We start from the raw sequence: 13,824 nt of genomic DNA on the forward strand, positions 1-13,824 counted from the left end.
AAGCATGCCGATACTTCTGCAGCAAAGTGTATAAACGTCTCCACACAGTGGGCTAAGTAAAGATGATAAATAACTTCACATCAGTTCAGGAAAGGTTTTTGCCATGAAGTAAGTTTGGATTGGATAAGATTTTGCCTCCAAATGAGTTATGAAAAAATTTTGGAATTCAGAGCTATTTGGATTTCAGAATTTCAATTAAGATATTGTGGGCTTACAGGGATGGCCCAGTGGTGTAGTGGTTAAGTTCATGCACTCTGCTTCAGTGGCCCAGGTTCACAGGTTCAGATCCCAGGCATGGACCTACACACTGCTCATCAAGCCATGCTGTGGCGGTGTCCCACATACAAAATAGAGGAAGATTGGCACAGATGTTAGCTCAGGGACAATCTTCCTCAAGCAAAAAGAGGGAGATTGGCAACAGATGTTAGCTCAAGGCCAATCTTCCTCACCAAAAAAAAAAAAAAAAGGTATTGTGAGCTTATGTAAAGAACTGCTTCATGAATAGAGAAGGAAGGAGGCTCATCTAGGGTGAAAAGATGGCACAGAGGTAGAATCTTCTACTTGACTGTGAGGGCAGGCTGAGGATACTGGCACCATGCAAAGGTAGCTAAAAGGAGCTGCCCACACAGTCTGATTGTTTCCCTTGTTTCTTTAGTTTTCTTTGGGCAGGAGCACCTTTGCACCATTGGCCAATGGTTGACCCCATTATTGGTCATGAAACAGTTTGAAGAGATGTGCTAAGGACGCAGTGAGTGAATGAGTACTTCACAAGACATCAGAGGTGATGTGCACCATTGTGAGTGTCAGGGGAAATGATCTCCTCATTCTCGTAATTCCATCATTGAATCTCCCTGCCTCCTTTTTCATGGTTATAGATGATGACATAAATAACTCAAATTTAAGTGTCTTGCTTGAGACAGAAAACGGGAAAGACCTTAATCTCTTGATGACTCATAGTCATTGCCAAAATTCCTGCAGTCTTCAGCAGGCTTTTAAGAAGCATACTAATTTAAGAACAGATAGATTTGCAGAAATCATGGAAGATTTGTCCCCAGGAGAGAGAAAGCTGTCCTTGAGCAAGGGGAAGGAGAATAGAACTGAAAACAATACAAATCTTTTTTTAGTTAATCCTCATAATAACAGTTTCTGGAGATAAGTAACTTATCAGTGTCACTCAATTCAATGAATTGAGCATTGCTACTATAAAGGAAGGCATACCCACTTGATAAAGTCAGTGTCATAAACAGAGATCTGTTCTGCCATGGTGAATGGCAGATCTGAAATTTAAACCCAGGGCAGTCTACCTTAGCCTTCCACTATTCCTACCTTTTTTCTTTTGATAAATTTCATCAATTCAATAAGATTCCTATTGTGAATTTATTCTGTTTGCTTAGAAATGACTGTGTAATGAATCGTATTGGGAAGGATTCTGAGGCTGAAGCCAGGTCCAGTTACCAATTAGCAGTGTATTCCAAAGAGACAGGCAGGAGTGGTATGGAGTTTAGTGGGGGCAAATGTGCCATACTTTTGCTATCCCTGGACTGGGTCATCTTTGAGATCCTTTACTATCTCTGAATTCTGTAAAATGTACATTTATTTGAAAATATATCAAAAAGTCTCATTCTGGTTTATATCATTGGTCAGCAGGGAAATGCAAATTAAAATCATAGCGTGATTGGGGCCAGCCCATGGCCAAGAGGTTAAAGTTCTGCCCACTCTGCTTCTGCGGCCTGGATTCACAGGTTCGGATCCTGGGCACTGACCTACACCGCTAGCCAGCCATGCTGTGGCAGCGTCCCACATGCAAAATAGAGAAAGATTGGCACAGATGTTAGCTCAGGGCTAATCTTCCTCAAGCAAAAAAAGAGGAAGATTAGCAACAGGTGTTAGCTTAGGGCAAATCTTCCTCAGCAAAAAAAAAAAAAAACAAAAAACAAAAAAAACAAAAAAAAACAAAAAATCATAGCATGATTATACCACACACATACCCGAATGGCTAAAATACAAAACACAGAAAATACCAAGTTTTAGTGAGGACATGGAGCCACCGGAATTCCCATACGTTGCTGGTGCAAGTATAAATTGGTACAACCATTTTGGAAAACTGTCAGTATCTACTAAACCTGAACATGCACATATCTTATGACCCATTGATTCTATGCCTAGGTATAAACCTAATAAAAAGTACTGGCATATGTTCAGCAAAACACATGTACAAAAAGCTCGTACTAATACTTTTTCTAACAGCTCAGAACTGGAAAATACCCAAAGGCCCCTCAATGTTAGAATGGATAAATAAATTAGGGTATATCCACAAAAATGGAATATAATACATCCATGAGAATGAACAGAGGACAACTACATACAATATGGATGAATCTCGTGTATGTTGTAGTATATGCTGCTTGATTCCAGTGTGTAGATACACAGATGTAAAGTTAATCTCCAGGATTAGAAGCTTGGGGAGTAGTTTCACTGGGAAAGTAGAGGTAATGACTACGAGGGGAACGTCTATTTGTTGGCCATGTTCTATTTCTTAATCTGAATGATGGTCACACGTGTATTTGGTGAAAATTCATTGAGCTGTGTTCACTTTTCTGTGAGTATATATAGTTTAACAAAAAGTTAAAATATTTTAAAAATTCTTGATGAAGAAAGTCATTCTAATTCAAGCATTTTACTCTAAAGGCAAAATATTTTCATAATTATATTATTTTCAGTGTTAGAGAATTTTTGTTTTGGCTCCCTGCAGTTTGCACCACATACAAATATCCCAAGTCCCCGCAGAGAATCTCCACGCGGCTGGACGTTATTCCTCCCCTACCTAATGAGCTTCGGGATGTGTGTCCCGGCTTCTCTGAGACCTCCTGTAAAAGAAAAAAAAAAGAAAAAGACAGTAAAAAGATAGTAAAACAAGTGCTTTGATAGCACTTTTAAAAAATTCATAACGGGTATAAAAAGAAGTGACAGCTGTTTAGTGTATACATGTGCAAAAAAACAAAAAAAAAAGATTTGTGGTGCCATAAAGGGCATCAGTCATATGTTTTGCCAAGTAAGACTGCACTGCTGCTGATATAATAGTCTTAGTTCCTTCCTTGGCCTTTATCTTGTGAATAATGGATTCGCCTGTTTATAGGTCTCTGTGCATTTGGAGGCAGGAATTGGAAGAGCATGATCACCCAATTTGCACTTTCTTGAAATTTCCCTACTGTGTAGGTGGAAGCAGCTTCTGTTATCTGCCTTGCTATTGGGATTGTTTCCCATTCCCAGTGTTTGTACTTGTCAGTCTCTTTTTTCCATAGGCTGGCTGGTCTAACCCATAAATGCACATTTGGTGGTACAAGCGTTGCTATTGTAAAGCAAATCGTACCCACTTTATAAAGTGAGTATCATGAACAGATATCTTTTTTCTGTGCATTATCAATTTTAACATATAAGAGGAAAATTACAGCATGCATTTCCCAAGAATGGAAATCAAATGTAATCTAAATGCAACCCCCAGGTCGACTGCAGAGTGATATTTGGTAGTGTGGCTATTACTGATCCCTGCAGGAAAGCAGCACAGATCAGTTACACCGTTTACAGTATATGCCCCAGAATGACAGGCGTGGAAAGGTAACCAACAAATACGAAATGTGAGCCTAGGCAACAGCTGTGACAATGAGCTCTTGTGATTCACATCAGCAGAAGAGGTGGTTGTTTCCCATAAAATGGGAATGCATTAAAAAATGGAGACTGTCCCTGATATTCTGCATTTTATCAAATCTAAACCCTATCTGGTTTCCTGCAGGATTTATGGTTGTGATATTTCAAAGGATGGTTTCTCTGATAAACAAATGCAAGGTAGTGTACCACCATTTAGATATTTGCTGTTCCATATAAGTAAATTTTCCAGCTAACTAAAGCACATCCCTTAGGCAGCAGGATTTTTTTTTTAAATGTTGACCATGTCAGTTGGAAAACATTCACAGGCGTATTGTAACACTTTCCTAAACAGAACTGAGGGAACATGACTTAACTTTTTGATAACTTAGTCATCATTATAAACATCGACTATTGAAAGGAGTGATTAGACTACAAAAGCTCAAAGCCTTTATGAGTTGGTGGACTATGGCCTTACACCCAATGGCCCCAGGTTGCGTTTTTTTCTTATATGGTTTATGTGTTCCTTCTGCCTCTTCCTTTGCCATCAAACTATCAGCTGTCAGTTCTTCCTTCCATCAGCGATCTTACTTACAGATAAATCTTTCTCTTTGTTTTCTAGTTTTCTTCCTCTAGTGTAATCTGGAGTGTAAGAACATCTAGCTAGGCTCATTTATGCCATGTGCAATGTATAGAGAGGTTCTGAGTGAAGGCCTGGCAAGCTCTTTCATAAATAAATATATGTAATATACTGAGACCAGTTCCTAACGCTTTAGTAAGAGCTTAATAAATATTAGCTGCTCTTACTGTTTTTAGTATGGTTATTAATATAATTTTGAAAAATCATGTGTATATTAGTTAATGGTAAGTTAAGCAGTGGAAACAAATACACTCAAACGTGAAATAGCTCAGTCATAATGGAATTTTACTTCTCACATACAAAAAAGCCCAGATGGGTGTCAGAGTCAAGTTATATTCCACAAGATGATTCACCTATCCAGGTGTCCTCAGACTTGAGTTTCTTCCATCTCCTAGAGTCCTGATGTCATTTGCATCCACCCAGAGGGAGAGAAAAGAGATGAAGGCATGATGGTGGGAGGTTTTATGGACCAGATCAGGAAGTACCACACATCTCCCCCACTTGCAGTCCTATGGGCTAGGACTCAGTTATGTAGACACACCTAAATGCAAGGGAGCCTGAGTAATGTAGTCTACTTCAGTGCCCAGGAAGAGGAGGAGAATGGATTGATGGATGGATGTCAGTCAACTACAATAGTTTTTTGTATAGGGATTTTGTAACATTCATTTTGACTATTCTGAAGCCATTTTTTCTTCTCTGCAGTTTTTACTATTTTCAAATTGTACAAGGTTTTAAAATTAAAACTATCTATGAATTAACTTTAAAATTTTTTTTTTACAATCAAGCTACATTTTAAACTTACTTTGCTAAAATTGATAACACTTAAAAATTAGAAAAATACTGCTGACACGGTGAGGCAAGCTTTTATTTATGCAAATATTTTCTGCCAGTTTCCAAGAAGGCCACTCAATACAAAATTAGTCTTCATGTGGAAAGTGTGAGATGTAGAGCAAAGATCTTGGGCTTTAGCATCATCCAGACCAAATTCTATCCTGCATTGCCACACACCAATGGCAGAATCTTGGCTATGATGCTTAGCCTTTTGAAGTTGTCATTTCTCCTGTAAAATGACAATAATAATAGCTCTGAAAGATAGTAAATTAACAATAAGATAACATGTATAAGTCACCTAGCTCAATGTTTGCCATGATAAGCATTCAAATGGTAGGCATAGTAACCTAATAATAATAATACATTAAAATAGTATAGTAATTTATATTATGTATATATATAATACATATAAGTATATTAGTGGTATCATAATGCTGATGACATTTCTGTGAGTATGGATATGACTGAAGATGTTAATCAACTTAACCTTTGCATTCTTCGTGTTGCAACACCTGGCAAAGGATGGGTCCTTGTGATTTTTCATTTTACTTCCTGAGGAGAATACATTTGGAGCATGGTCTCCAGCATCTTCAAAAGAATCGGTGACATTTGGAACTATGATCAGGAGGGATTAAACTCAAATGTGATCCTGAGGTTGGTAGGAACTGTGGTTAACTGGTGAATGCATGCCCAGTACAAAAGTACTCAAATTAAATGTCTTTTAAAACATTCCTCTGAAAAACAAAATATATTCGAAAGTTGGATGTGCTGGTTATTAAGATATTATTTCTCAGGGTCAAGTGCATCCTTCTACTCTCTGCTTTGTGTTGCTGACCCTGCGATGATGCAACCACGTCTCATCATTTCCAGCTGGATCCTTCTTTGCCTCCAATAGAGACACTAGAGGGTGATGGAGAGGTAGGACAAGGAGGAAGAAGGAGGTTTGCTTCCCTTCCTGTGAGCGTTACCTTAGCCGGGCTTCTTCACCCCCGGCAGCAACCATCTCCTTCAATAGCTGAAGTTGATTCCAGTTTGTAGTTTTTCCAACACTCCCAGAATCCATTTCAGAGCCACTAGCCCCTACCAGGTGGAGTTTTCTCCTCAGAGGCCTCTGAGACTTAAGTTGTGACAATTCCAACTCTTCCCTTTGTTTCCCCAGCTTGAGTGAGAGCTGCTTCCTGCAGTGTTACTTTATAATACTCATGTTCCCTTTTTGCCTTTTCAGTTCTCCAATATCTGGTTAACAATTCTTGACGTTAAATCCTCTCTGTTAGACACCCTGGTATATTTCTGTCTCCTGACTGATTCAGAAATTCGTGCCAGGAGTGGTCCCAGAAGCAAACCTCTAAAAATGGGATGTGGGGATGGCTATGCTCATAAATTGACACTTTACCATGTCTAGGCTAAATGTATGTCAACATGTCTTATTTTATGGTTTTGTTTACGGTTGCTATTGTTACCTAAAATAACATAAAACTAACATATTTATAGGATTCTATAGTTTTCAAAGGGCATTCATATGTGTTATCTTACTTAATCCTCGCTTCACGTCTCTGAGGAACTTAAAATGAGGACACTCAACCTCTGAGATGCTTGAAATCACTGAGTTAGTAAATGGAAGAACCAAGGACTCAAATTCAGATCATTTCATGCAACGCTTTGTCCTCTACACCAAAGCTACCTTTCGGAAATGTTGTAAAAGTACCAATTGTTTCATTTAGAGCACATTTTGTTTTAAATATTAAGACTTCTTCCAATAAGAGAATGAAGTGCCACTTGACATGGTAGAGGGGAAAGATAATCCAATAAATTGGCTTAGTTTAGTCGTGTATCCCCAGCCTTGGAAGGCTATAATTATGTCTTATTCTGGAAGAGAAATAATTTTTGGCTTTTCTCATTTTAAAAGATATTAGATTTCAAAATCTCAGAAAGAAGGAATATTTTGTGTATTGTAACAGTTTAAGCTGATCAGGCATTAGTAGTAAGAATCAGAATCTGTTCTTAATTACCCAACTCAAACTGAATAATCTCAGCATTGCCCCAGGTATCAAAATATCTCATCCTTATTTCTCTGGGAAACAATGAGCTGCATTATGTGAAAGACACATAAAGCTCCAAATTTAAATTTACTTTGACATAAATAGAGTGTACTTTTTACAAATGTATATGGATTATGTACATTTTTATGAGTTTGACTGAGAGGAGAACAGTGGGAATGGGGAGGTATTTCTAAAATCTTGGCTGTCTTTCCAGCCTCTTGAGTCTTTCTAATGCTGGGTAGGATTATTTTCATACCAGTTAAACACTTGTACGGCCATAGCAGCAAGGAAGTCTAGAATTCATAACAAATCCATCTTGTTTTTTCAGACACAAGTAATCAATTCTAATACTGTTTTGATTTCGTTTACTAAGAGATATATTTTTATAAAGATTTTGGAGGAAAAGTTAGTGGCATAATTTTAGGCAGTGCTTCAATTATATTTGAAAGTCAAAACTATATTTAATTTTAGTTAATTACCAGCAGCTATTCTTAAGTTCTGTATCATCTATTTAAAATAAAAATTGTATATGTTTAAAGTATACAACATAATGATTAATGCATATACCTAGTGAAATGATTGCTGCAGTCAAGCTAATTGACATTATCTCCTCCTCACATAGTTGTGTGTGTGTGTATGTGTGTGTGCGTACGTGGTACAAGTACCTGAAATCTAGTCTTATCAAATTTCCAGTATTCAATACAGTATCATAAACTGTAATCATCATGCTGAACATTGGATCTCTAGACTTATTCATCCTACATACCTATAACTTTGTACCCTTTGACCAACAGCTCTCCATTTCTCCCATCTCCCCACCCTAGTAACCACCATTCTACCCTCTGCCTCTATGTATTCAACTTTTTTAGATTCCACGTACAAGTGAGATCTTGCAGTTTTTTTCTTTCTGTGTCTGTCTTATTTCACTTGGCATGATGTCCTCCAGGTTCATTCATGTTGTTGCAAATGGCAGGATCTCCTTCTTTTTTAAGGCTGAATAATATTCCATTGTGTGTGTGTGTGTGTGTGTGTGTGTGTGTGCAAGCCACAATTTCTTTATCTGTTCATCCATTGATGGACAGTTGTTTCCATATCTTGGCTATCGTGAGTGATGCCAGTGAAGGTGGAGCACAGATACCTGTTCAAGGTACTGATTTCATTTCCTTTGAATGTATGCCCAGAAGGATTGCAGGATCACATGGTAGTTCTATTTTTAGTTTTTTGAAGAACTTCCGTACTGTTTTCCATAATGCCTATACCAATTTACATTTCCACCAACAGTGTATAAGGGTTCTCTTTACTCCACATCCTTGCTGACACTTATCTTTCATTGTTTTGATAATAGCCATCCTAATAGGTGTGAAGTGATACCTCATTGTGGTTTTGATTTGCATTTTTCTGACTACCATTAGTAAGTATCTGTTTTAACGACCAAGAATGCTGTTGAGACCTGCGTGCATGTAAATGCTGTTGCTGCGTGCATGTAAATGCTCTTCCCCCCCCCCCCCCCCCCCCCCCGCAGCCTAGCAAATTGCTTTTTTCATCATTTCTGAAACGTCATGCCCTTTCATAGGAATTGTCCAAAAGAAAACTGACAGCTCTATAATATACATTACAATTTAAGTTTTCTAAGCTAAATCATCTCAATTTCCACCAAATTTTATATTCATTTTTCTTTCACTTTGAAAAGAAATTAAGCCTTTGATTTAGGTGAGATTTGAAGACATGCATCCACCTTAGTGTTGCTATTCTTCTTTGGAATGTCACATACACACCAACACCAATGTTTTTGTGTTAGATTATAAACTCCTAGGGGGCAAGAGTTTGTATTTCTGTTTATAACCTAACCTGCCACTCCACAGATACTAGGCAACAGTTCAGTGTTTTCATTGTGATAATGATTTTACATAAATGAGACAGCAGGCTCTTATAGAAGTTAACAGTTATGTGGACATGGGTGACCTTAAATCAAAATCTATAACTGAGACCAGACATGGTTCTGAGCAAGAAGTTGATCATCCTTTCGGTCCAAATATCGCTAGTGAAAGACCCCCCAAAAATAGAGGCCACATGGTGAGCCTTGCTACTCAAATCATGGCCCACGGAACAGCAGCCTCAGCGTCACCTAGAAATTTGTTAAAAATGCAGATTCGCAGGCCTTGGTTTAGACCTACTGAATCAGAATGTGCATTTACATGACCCTTAGGTGATTTGTGTACACTGCAAAATTTGAGAAGCACTGATGAAACCTAGAAGCATTTTAATGATATTTGTAGTTTCCTAATATCAGCATCAAGTAACCATGCTTGGATTAAAACATAATCCACTTGGGCTATTATGTTACAGCACTAACAAAATTTCTCAAAATCTAATAACTTAAATCTTCATTTAAAATTTGATATAAAAATTAAAAAGAGACTCTTCCTTGCATTATAAACTAGTTTTCCTAACTATATTATGAAATATTAAAATATAACACTTTCTTGTTGAAACTAATGGTTTTTCTAACCCTGGTGCATAGGAAATTGATATTCAGTATACTATTTGTTATGCAGAGTCATGTCAGCCTAATGGTATAAAATTTATAGGGATTGTAAAGTCTTCTGTGTTCTTTCTTAGGTACATCCTCAAATTTTTTCTGAATATTAGAGTATTTTTCTTCTTATCTAGTAGATATCTATTTTTTATGGTGTTCTTGATGGATACTCAGCATCACTGAGAGCCAGTTTTTTCTTGTGGTTTTGTCCTGACTTGCTATTTATTTTAAAACACATCACATTATAAAGTGATCTGTCATTTGGTTTATTTTTGTTCTGATCTTTTTCTTCTTCTTCTCATTTCTCACTGAGAATTCCCTTGCTTTTACCCCTTTGTATTTGTATTATCTGAACTGAGGCGGTCTGGTACCAATTGTTACAATTAGAGATTAGCTGCTTTTCTGCATTCCCTTCAGGATTTCTTCTTGGGCTTGGGCACATTCTGTTCCCAGTTTCTCTTGGGAGAGGCTGATAAGGAAATTAAATTACTGCTGGATACATACATTTCAGCATCACTGTAAATTTCCTAAAAGTCTAAATATTCATATCCCATTTATTTTGACAACCCTAAGACCAAGCCTTTCTTAATTTAACAATAAGTGTACAGTGGAAATGTTTTTGGCTTGTTTGTTTTCTTTTTTGAAGAATAAAGTCATCTTCCAAATACAAGAGCTAAGAAAAACATCATTGCTTTATTTAATAGAGAATAGCTTGCATTAATATTCTTTTCTGTATAACTTCCTGCAATAATTGAGCTGCCACTTAATTTCCCAAGGCATTAGCTTTATCAAATCCTGATAATCTCCACCAAGTGCTAGTTTCAGGTCTTTGCAACCTTCTCAGCTAGAGACTGACCCAGGGTTTCACAGACAGTCTTACCACCCAGCTGGGATGTAGACAACGGATTTAGGAAAGAATCTTGAATTAAAGAGCAAGTGGAACTCTGGCCAGAAAATTCCCCAGCAAGAAGCAGTGGCCACTATGGTGGGAAGAAAGTACCCTGAGTGGAGAACAGTAAAGTTTGGTTGCATTGGCAATACCCTTTCTCCTTGGGAGGGCAGAAGCCAAAAGCATGTGTGTAAGGCACTTCTCAGCATAGAAAGGTCTGTCCAGTTCCCCTGGAAGTTACTGATATCGTTCCTAGAATTTATGTTTGAAAGAGTTTGTGAATTAACCCAAAAAGTTTGAGGTTCAAAGATGCTGTATAAAAAATATTTTGTCAACTTATACGCTTACTTAACTAGTTTGTTTCTTGGGTGTTCAAATGAATGCAACTTGTATCATCGTTATTTGTAAGGAGGGGTGAAAGGTGGAGTAGGGCAATGATATGTTTGAGCCAGTTGTGTTTCAAGTCTATTCTGTCCCACCCACTCGACCTCTATGTAGCTGAGAGAAGTAGAAAGTATTACCCTTCATGAAACTTCTGCCTCCTCTGGATCAGGACAGCTTGTAGTAAACTTCCTTTTACTAAAGAAGAACCATGTGCCCCAAACAAGCTGGTTGGAATAGTTGTGGCTTCTGGTTGATTATTCTACCACTGAGCTACTCTACTTGCAAGTAACTGAAAGTTTTAACTAGTTTGGAAAAGCTCTAAAAATATCCTTGAGTTAACATACTTGTTTTAGCAGAAGTAAAAATGACCAAGCCTCTTTTATAGGGATTTTACTTTGTATTTTGGGCTGAGTCTCTATACAATGTATTTCATTGTATTCAACATATTGTATACAAATTGTATCTCATTAATTCTAAAATATACTTCCTCCCACATACATATTTTAGTATCTGTAAACTCAGGAAACAGCTTACAGTTTATGGCATCTTGCAAGTGTTGTTGGCAGTAGCCATGACATAATTTCCATTCTTTGCATGCATGAACATTGTTGTTATTTCTAGTTGCATGACTAGACAACCATAACTTCTTGACATTTAAGACAGCCATTTAAGGACCATTTGAGAAAGGAAGATTAGGTTATTGTTTGACCACGTTCTGTTGACACCTCCTGGTAAAATCATGAAAGCTCTAGCGTGAAAACTTGCCAAATGATGGTTGGTAGTTTAGAGACAATAGTGGAGCACTCTTTTAAGAAATGCTTTTTTTTAAGAAATGCAGAGTTATCAAAGACTGAATTGAAAAGTGATTTGAAAGAGTTGGACTCTGAGTATAAAGATGTTTTAGGAGTACCTTAACCAATACCTCAGGTTTCCCCTCTAATGCATATGAATGATATGTGCTAAAAATCTGTCTACTTAAATCTAAAAAAGCCATTTCAAGAAGTATAAAATAAAAAATAAGTGGTAAGAAAGACTTGTATCACCTTTTAATTGGCAGTATTTTTGTGTTGTTTTTTTAGTAGTGTATAAAAAACAGTGTGCTGTACTGTTAATGGCATTTTAAGTCTGTAAAATTCAGTAGTTAGAGTCAGACTATACCTTGGTGAGTGTGTGCGCGTGTGTAAGGATGATTACTTAATTGTGCTGAACCAATATGCAGAAGAAGTCAGCATTCTAATTATGTTGAGTATTCTTCAGATTTTTGTTTTTGAAGATAATCTTAATTTCTCTTTAAGGAGAGCCCTGATTCTCTCCCACAGAGATAATTTCAAGAAGTGATTCTCTTGACTTTCTCCGTAACAGCCTGTACTTCAGATCACCCATGTGTTTGATATCTTACTGACTGGGCTTACTTGCTCTACTAGTTCAGAGCCTCTTGGTTGCAAGTAATAGAGGTCACTATAGAAGAGCACAGAGCATCTCATAGAACCCAGGGCCTGAGACGCAGCTGAGTCTGAGAAATGGACAACTGTAGCAACCCAGAAGTCCCTGCTGCATTTGCAAGTAACTGAGGGTTTTAACTAGTTTGGAAATATTCAACAGGCATCCTTGAGTTAAAATGTTTGTTTTAGCAGAAGTAAGAGTAATCATTTTGTCTGAACTTTGTGAAAGTTGTAACGTACATGACCCTCATATGTATCAAATAGGAACACTTCATTAGAATTTATGAATGAGCAAGAGTCAAGAATGCAGGAAATAAGGGAAGTGAAGCCAAGTACCTATTGGTCCATCCTAGGTCTACTTAGATACTTTCAGCCCAAGAATAGGAGTCTGTGATATTGTCTGGCCTTGTCATATGTGCAGAAAATGTAACAGCACAACTTATTTTAATGAAAAGGTAGAAACTATTGATGTCATGAGTAGGTTGCATTGCACTGGCTGTGTAAGGTGAGTTTGAGGCCACCAGGGACTTTGGCAAGTAAACAATATCTGTAAATTACTCTCAATTATCTCTCTTCTTTGTTTTCTCTCACACAGACAACTAGAGCCTTCCTTTAAGTTAAATAACAGAATATCCTTTGATAAGTGGGAAGATCTCTGAAGATTTACTTTTTTTTTTTTTGTGAGGAAGATCAGCTCTGAGCTAACATCTGATGCCAATCCTCCTCTTTTTTCTGAGGAAGACTGGCCCTGGGCTAACATCCGTGCCCATCTTCCTCTACTTTATGTGGGACACTGCCACAGCATGGCTCGACAAGCAGTGCGTCTGTGCGCGCCCAGGATCCAAACCAGCGAACCCCAGGCGGCCGCAGCAGAGCGCGCGCACTTAACCACTTGCGCCACCGGGCCGGCCCCTGAAGATTCACTTTTTTATTGCTACATTACCCTGGGTAATTTATAGCAGCTGAATACGGAATCAACCCAGGAGGGATATGCTTATGTGAATTCTCCTCTTCTGTATTTTAAAGTGAAAATATTAGAAGATAGAAAGGGAGTAAGCAAATGTAGTGAATTTGTTTTCTACATAAAAGTAAAACAATGTTGCATGTCCTTTTGTTAAATTTGTGGGTCCACTAAAGGCATACTAGCCAGGAATCTTAAATTGGCCTTTCCTTATTTCTGGTGCTTTCATGGTGATTTATCTCATTCAGTCAATCAACCAACCAATATTCGTTGAGTGCCTATTATGTGCCAGACATTAGAGCTGGAGTTGCAGCAGTGAACAGGATAGATGTGTCCCTGTCCTATAGTATAGCAGGGTAAATAGACTATCCAATCAATAACTGCGATCAAATGCCATAATCTGTACTTCCCAAATAATAACTGCTCCTGGAGGCAAGTAACAGAAATATGTAAACAAATC

General features: G+C 37.7%; 1 protein-coding gene across 6 annotated transcripts in view; it reads left to right on the forward strand.

The window, feature by feature from the left end:
* Window positions 1-13,824, forward strand: part of RARB (retinoic acid receptor beta) — an 824,831-nt gene that overhangs the window by 388,943 nt on the left and 422,064 nt on the right. The window lies entirely within an intron of this gene.

Source organism: Diceros bicornis, chromosome 2, assembly GCF_020826845.1.
Source record: "Diceros bicornis minor isolate mBicDic1 chromosome 2, mDicBic1.mat.cur, whole genome shotgun sequence".
Lineage (NCBI taxonomy): Eukaryota > Metazoa > Chordata > Mammalia > Perissodactyla > Rhinocerotidae > Diceros > Diceros bicornis.